The 8,071-nt window shown below is 36.6% G+C and overlaps 1 pseudogene; it reads left to right on the top strand.

The window, feature by feature from the left end:
- The first annotated feature begins 1,178 nt into the window (after positions 1 to 1,178).
- On the top strand, positions 1,179 to 1,529 carry LOC100953774 (annotated as a pseudogene).
- Positions 1,530 to 8,071: the final 6,542 nt, after the last annotated feature.

The raw sequence follows: 8,071 nt of genomic DNA, 5'->3' as shown, positions 1-8,071 counted from the left end.
GATATATACCTAATAAAGGAATTGCAGGATCAAATGGCAGGTCAGTTTTTAGTTCTCTCAGTGTTCTCCAGACGTCTTTCCAAAAGGAATGTATTAGTTTGCATTTCCACCAGCAGTGTAGAAGTGTTCCCTTTTCTTCACATCCACACCAACATCTCTGGTTTTGGGATTTTGTAATATGGGCTAATCTTACTGGATTTAGGTGATATCTCAAAGTAGTTTTGATTTGCATTTCTCTAATGATTAAGGATGGTGAGCATTTTTTCATATATCTATAGGTCATATGCCTATCTTCTTTAATGAAATTCCTCTTCAAGAAGTCACCCATAATTAACAAGCTACCCAAGGTACAAAACTATGATCCTTTTCAAATTTCTATTAAATATTTTTTTAAAGTTTATTATATGTATATCAGACCATGAAGAAACTTTAATAAGTTCAAAATAATAAATATAGACCATATTTTTTTAACTATTTGGATTTTTATTCTACATAAAGAAATATAAGATAAAAGACATTTTCTGTTTTATTTATAAAAACAGCCAATGGAACAAAAATACAAATCTTTCAGATTATCAGTAGAACCACACACACAAAACAACAAAGAGGGTCCAAATAGTTGAAAAACATTTGTAAAGCCATAAAAATAGAAAGCATAATACTAAATAAAGACAGAAATGTAAATAAGTTAAGCCTACCTGTTAAAGAAAAGGTTTGTCAAGTGAGATCACAGAGAAAATCCAGCTCTATGCTGTATTATACATATATGAAGAATGTTTAAAAGATGGGCATTTAACAAAGGTTAAAAATAAAAAGTTGGGCAAAATTATACCATGAAAATGTGAAGAAAAAGAGGCAGAGGTATCACCATCAAAGTTGACTGATTTAGCTTACAAAGGATTGCACAAAATGAAGCAGGACACCTTATAATGCTGAAGGGTGTACTTCATTATGAAGATACATAGACATGGATAATTACATAGAAAAATATATTTCTGAAACTGATTCCAGAAAAGACATCTACATAGATCAATTTATTATTTAAAAAAGGACAAAGTTGTTAAAGATGTAACCCAAGTCCCTCTTAAAAACTTTCCCAGATAGTTGCCCATAGCAATTTATGTGAATTTCTAAAGAACAATTTCAGAAGGAATTGACTTGAGAGCACAGCTACCATCATGAGCCTCCTCTAAAAGCCCAAGGGTGAGATGACCCCAGAGGAGTTACAGAAGTGGGAGGAAGAAGAATTTAACACTGGTCCACTCTCTGTGCTCACACAGTCAGTCAAGAACAACACCCAAGTGCTTATTAATTCCCACAATAACAAGAAATTACTGGGCTGAGTGAAGGCCTTTGATAGGCACTGCCACATGGTGCTGGAGAATGTGAAGGAGATATGGACTGAGGTTCCCAAAAGTGGCAAGGGTAAGAAGAAGTCCAAACCAGTCAACAAAGACTTCTCCACGATGTTCCTGCGTGGGGACTTGGTCATTGTGGTCCTGCTGAACCCCCTTATTGCTGGCAAATAGGGCCCTCTCCCCCACCGACAGCTTACTCTCCTGTCCTGTGAAGGCCTGCTCTTTGTGATGGGAATAATAAAGCCCTGTGGGTTTTTTTTTTTTTTTTAAAGAAAAGAAAGAAAGACAATTTCACTACTATTGAGACTGTTGACAAAATACAGGAAAAGAAGGAAAACTTCTACATTCTTTAAATGAAGTGAACTTACAAAAAAAAGCTTCCATGTTCTTTAAATGAAGTGAATGCAGCACAGGGAAAAGCAACAAAGATTGCACCTAAAAGAAAAATACATACCAAATTCACTTATGACTATCAATGAAAATATCCTTAATGAAAATGAAAATAAATCTTAATAAACAGAATTCAGCAGCATATTGAAACAATAATATACCATGTATAACTGGAGTCTATTTTAAGAATGTAACAAAATTTCAATATTTAGATGTCTTTCATGTAATTTCCCATATGGCCATCTAAGGAGAAAAACCATATGATTATCTTCAGAGATGCTCAAAAGCATTTGATAAAATTCAAATATATTCTAGACCAAATTATTAACAAAACAAGGCTAGAATAATAATTCTTCAATGTGGTTATTTATCGATGCATACATATAGTCATGGGTCACTTAGGTATATATTCTGAAAAATGTGTTGTTAGGTGATTTCATCTTGTGTGAACATCATAGAATGTACTTACACAAATCAAGATGGTAAGTAGATGTGTAAGTACTCACGTAAGTGGTAACTATTTATGTACTTATTCAAACCTACATGGCACTACACACCTAGGCTCTATAGTATAGCCTATTGCTTCTAGGTTACAAACCTGTACAGCATGCAACTGTGCTAAATATTGATTATAGGCCATTGTAACACAATGTTAAGTATTTGTGTATCTAAACATATCTAAACATAGAAATGATGCAGCAAAAAATATGGTATTATAATCTTATGTCTCTGTCACATTGTTGACTGAAATGCTATGTAGTACATAGTTATATTTATATAGCTATATATATATATATATATATATTTATGGGTAGATAGATAGATCTTTATGGTTATCCAAACTAAGAAATAGACTCAATTATTTGAACTGATTCTACTCAGTTTAATCACTTGAACTTGAATTATTTGAACTCTCAAGTTTTACCAATTTGAATTCAAATTATTTGAACTCTCAAGGTTTACCAATTATCAACCTGTGTCCCCCAGATGATGTAGGCCCCAGTTGGGGGCCCCTGACAAGACTGTATTTTTTGTGGAAGCCAGGAATCAACTTGCATCTCCAGAACATACAAGAAACTCCATGAGAAGTAGTAGCAGAGAAGAGCAAGAAGGAGAAAGATACCAGCAGATATCAACATAGGAGAGGCTTGGCATTCAGTGAAAAGGCTAGGTGAAGTTGTTTGTTTCTCCCATCCTAACACCTCTGGCAGACAGCAGGCTCCTGAGCTACTGGAGTGATTTTCCACCCCCACAAGCCCAACTGCTGCCTCCAGCAAATGGGAAGCTTCTTGTGGGGGGAACAAAACCTGGACAAAGCTTCAGGCTCTCCTGGGGTGCTTTCCAACAGCACAGATGCAAACACAGACAGCAGGTGCCATATTGATTCTCTACCCACCGTGCACCTTTGTCCTCCCCAGGAGACTTCAGCTCCTCAGTTTTCACCTTGCTCATTCCCACACAAACATTTCCCAATTCCAATCCAGATTGTGGGAGCCATAGGGGTCCAGTAGAGTTCCAGGTCCTGAGGGCCTGGAATTCCAAATGGGCTGCCTCCCACAAAGAGGAAAAGAGATGATAATAGTGCTAGCTTTCTTCTATCCAGACTCTTTTCCTCCCTTCCCCCTCCCACCCTCCACCCCCACCCCCAGCCATGGTTGCTAAGAAAAACAACTGAGCCATCACACCTAGGCTTCCAGAGAGTTGGGCTCAAATCTTTCCTCTTAAAGTCCTATAGTGAACTGAGGGATACTTAGACTGTGAGCTTCCTGATCACTGGCCCTCCCCAGTGCTGTTTGCCCATCAGTTCCATCAGAGCAGTGCACATTCTGAAGGAGAAGGACATCAAACCTGCTTGAGTACCCTATATGCATCTCAGGACCAGCCCACTTCTCCCTGACATGGTCAAGGATTAATCTTTGGGGACCCAGGGACACACCAACAGGCTAGATCTCATACCCACAAAGATTGATCATATTGCTCAGGGATATGGAAAGGAGATTTATGAACTAATCTCAGGAGATGAGGGAGACCACATGAGCAGAACTGAATAGGAGTACAGGGTGGGTCCCAGCTGGAGTGTACTCATGAACCACCCCTTCCCCCATAGAAAGGCCATACTTTTAGCCCAGGCCAAGAACACAAGAGGGGAAACTAACAGCCCACAGCATAATTACAAGGGAGCTCAGTTAGTTTGAGCTCCTACCTGCTGGCAGATACTAGGGACTATGGAGTAGGGAAGGAGGGAAATAGTAAAACGCATTTCTAATAGAATGTGAATCTCAGATAGCCCTGTCTCCACAAGCAGAATTTCTGGTTGGGTGGGGCCACCTCAGTCAGCCCCTCCCTAGCAGTTTTCCCCAGAAGCTGGGAGCAGATTTTGACCCTTGCCAAAACAACTACCTAACCAGCTGTTGTGGAGTCTGAGGGTCACCTCACCCAATCCAGTCCCACCCAGTCACACTCCCCTACCTACCTCCACCATGGCAAAGAATAAGGACTCACTTGGAAGTTCTTACTACCAACAACACTTGAATGCTTCTCCTTAGGGTCTAGAGTCTTTCGTAGGTCCCCCAAACAATAGTGAGTTCTTGTTCTTTCTGGCAAGCAACATCTACTGATAAAGAAATCAATTTTGCTTTTATAGCATTTACTGACTCAATTATACAGGGTGAGGTTGATTCTTGCTCACAAGTACCACTTGCTATTTCAGAGATTATATTGGGCATGCCAATATAATCCACACTGTTAAGAATACCACAGGGCTAGGGAAAGAGAAAGGGTTTCAAAGATATCTTCCCTTATCAAAGAGTCAGGGAATTGCCCACAAACATAGCTCACCACTGCTACAGCCTACAACTAGAAAACTGAGAAAACCACTACTATAAGGATATCTATAATCAAGGCATTCATTTAGAACCTATATCATAATCAAAACACCCACAAGCAAAGCCAAAATCTCTTACCCAACATATGTTACAAACACACATATGTGAGCGAGAAGAGCCCCATTTAAACAAAATAAACCTCAAAATAAGAAGCAACAGCTGTTTCAGATGAGAAAGCATCTGCAAAAGAACTCAGAAGTATAAAAAAAATAGAAGGAAAAGGACATCCCCAAAAGCTCTCTAGCAATGGATACAACAAAAATAAAAATATTGAAATCACTGATAAAGAATTCCAAATGTGGATTATGAGGAAACTCAATGAACTCCAAGAGGAAATGGAAAACAACTCAAAGAAAGCAGAAAAATAATTCAGGAAAATGAATGAAAACTTCACTGAAGAGATTGACATACTAAAAACAAACAAAAAAAAAATTGAACTTCTGAAAATAAAAAAAAAATCCTTTAAGTTAATACAAAACACATTGGAGAGTCTTAATAATAGACTAGACCAGGCAAATAAAGAATCTCAGTGACTGAAGATGAAATAATGTTTTTGAAATAACTCAGTCAAAAATAATGAAAAGGGAATGAAGAGGAATGAACAAAGTCTATGAGAAATATGAGATTATGTAGAATTAACAAATATAAGAATTATAGGCATCTCTGATTTTGAAGAAGAAAACACACAAGAGCTAGAAAACCTATTTGAGGCAATAATTGAGGAAAACTTCTCTGGTCTTGCTAGAGATTTAGACATTCACATTGTAGAAGCTCAATGAACCTCTTTCCTCTTTCCAAAGAGGAAATCACTAAGACTGATAGTGGTTAAACCTGCCAAAGTCAACAGAAAGGAGGAATCCTGGAAGATGTATGGTGAAAACATCAAGCACCTTACAAAGGAAAACCCATCACACTAACTGCAGACCTCTCAACTGAGACCTTACAAGGCAGAAGAGACTGAGGTCCCATCTTCAGACTTCTGAAATAGAACAACTGCCAGCCTAGAATTTTGTATCCTGAAAAACTAAATTTCCTAAATGAAGGAGAAATAAAGACTTTTCTAGACAAGCAAACACTGAGGGAATTTGTCAAAACCAGATCTACCTTGTAGGAAATACTCAAAACTGTATTATATATGAGTCGCCACAGTAGCCACCTACCAGTGTAAAACCACTCAAAAGCTAAAGCTTAGAGCTCAACTCAAACCGTACTATAAGTGATAAAACAAAGAAGTAAGGCGCTACCCAACAGAATGAACAGAAGAGGATACCATATATTAATTCTATTGATCAACATGAGTGGATTGAATTTCCCACTAAAGAGAAATACACTGACTGAATGGATTTAAAAAAGAAATACACACACACACACACACACACACACACAATCCAGTATCTCTGTCTCCAGGAAATGCATCTAACCCTCAAAGACTCATATAGATTCAGGGTAAAAGGATGGAAAAAATATTTCCTTCAAATAGAAACCAAAAGAAAGCAGGTGTAGCCATTCTTATATTCTCATATCAGACCAAATTGACTTTAAATCAATAACAGTAAACAAAGACCAACATGGTCTTTATATAATGGTAAAAGGAGCAATTCAACAAGAAGGCATATCAATTCTAAATATTTATTGACCTAACACAGGAGCTCTCAGATTTATAAAGCAACCCTACTAGATCTAAGAAAAGAGATAAAGAACATCATCATAATTGTCAGGAACTTTAATATGCCACTGATAGAATTGGACAGATTGTGCAAACAGAAAATAAATAAACACTGGCCTTAAATGGGACAGTAGAACAAAAGGGCCTAATAGACATTTACAGAATATTTTACCCCCAAATATGTAAAATGTAACATTCTTCAAGATTTATCATGTTAGACCACAAAATATGACTCAAAACATTCAAAAATATTGAAACCATACTATGTATCTTCTCAGGCCACAATGGAATAAAAGTAGAAATCAGCTGCATAAGAAAAACCCAATTCTACACAAAGTTATGGAAATTAACTGGTGAATTATTATTGGATCTATAATGAAATTAAGATGGAAATCAAAAGATTCCTCTAACTGAATGACAAAAGGAACACTATCAAAATCTATGGGATTCAGTAAAAGCAGTCCTAAGGGGAAATAGCCTTAAATGCCTACATCAAAAATTCAGGAAGACCACAAACTACCAATCTAGTAACATGTCTTAAGGAACTAGAAAAGGAAGAGCAAACCAAACCCAAAGCTAGCAGAAGAAAAGAAATAAGGTCAGAGTAGAACTAAATGAAATAAAAAATATGAAAACAATATAGAAGATCAAAAAAACAAAAGTTGGTTCCTCGAAAAGATAAACAAAATTGGTAGACTTCTTGCTAGATTAGGAATAGAAGAGAAAGGACCCAAATAAACTCAATCAGAAATGAAAAAGTTGATATTACAACTTATATCACAGAAATACAAAATCTCTGTAAATACTATGAAAACCTCTATGCACATAAATTTGAAAACAGGGATGAAATGGAAAAATTTCTGGAAACACACAACCTCCCAAAATCAATCAGGAAGAAATAGAATGCCTCCACATGTAACAAGCAATGAGACTGTAGCAGCAATAAAAAATCTTTCGAAGTGAGGCTTCTGAGCCAGATAGGTAGATTCACAGCTGAATTTTATCAGACTTGCAAAGAAGAGTTGGTACCTCTACTGCAGAAATTATTCCATAAAATTCACAACAAGTGAATCCTCCCAAACACATTCTATAAATCCAGGAAAGGACAGAACATTTTTTCATGATAGAAACCCTCAACAAACTAGGTATAGAAGGAACACATCTCAAAATTACAAAAGCCATATGTGACAAACCAATATCCAACCCCATACTGAACTGGGGAAAGTTGAAAGCATTCTCATTAACAACTGAAACAAGACCAGGATGCCCACTGTCACCACTTCTATTCAACATAATTTTGGAAATCATAACCAGAGCAATCGAAAAGAAATTAAGTGTTTCCAGATTGGGAAAGAGGAGGTCAAACTACCACTTTTTGCTCACAATATGATCTCATATCTAGAAGACCCCAAAGTTCCCACCAAGAGATTCCTGGAATTGATAAATAAATTCAGCAAAGTCTCAGGTTCCAAAATCCGTGTACATAAATCAGTAGCATTTCTGTATACCAATAACAAGCAAACTAAGAATCAAATCAAAGACTCAGAAACATTTGAAATAGCTACAAAGAAAATAAAATACCAAGCATATGCTTAACTAAGGAGGTGAAAGTTCTCTACCAAAAGAACTATGAAATACTTGAGTAAAGAAAGATGATACAAACAAATATATCATCCTTATGTATGGGTAGAATCAACATTGTTAAAATGTCTTATATTACCTGAAGTGATTTAGATTCAGTAAAATCTCCATCAAAATACCAATGTTATATT

This window comes from Otolemur garnettii, unplaced genomic scaffold (genome assembly GCF_000181295.1).
Source record: "Otolemur garnettii isolate 467f Iridium unplaced genomic scaffold, OtoGar3 scaffold00041, whole genome shotgun sequence".
Taxonomy (NCBI): Eukaryota; Metazoa; Chordata; class Mammalia; order Primates; family Galagidae; genus Otolemur; species Otolemur garnettii.
This window is presented reverse-complemented; position numbering and strand designations above follow the sequence as displayed.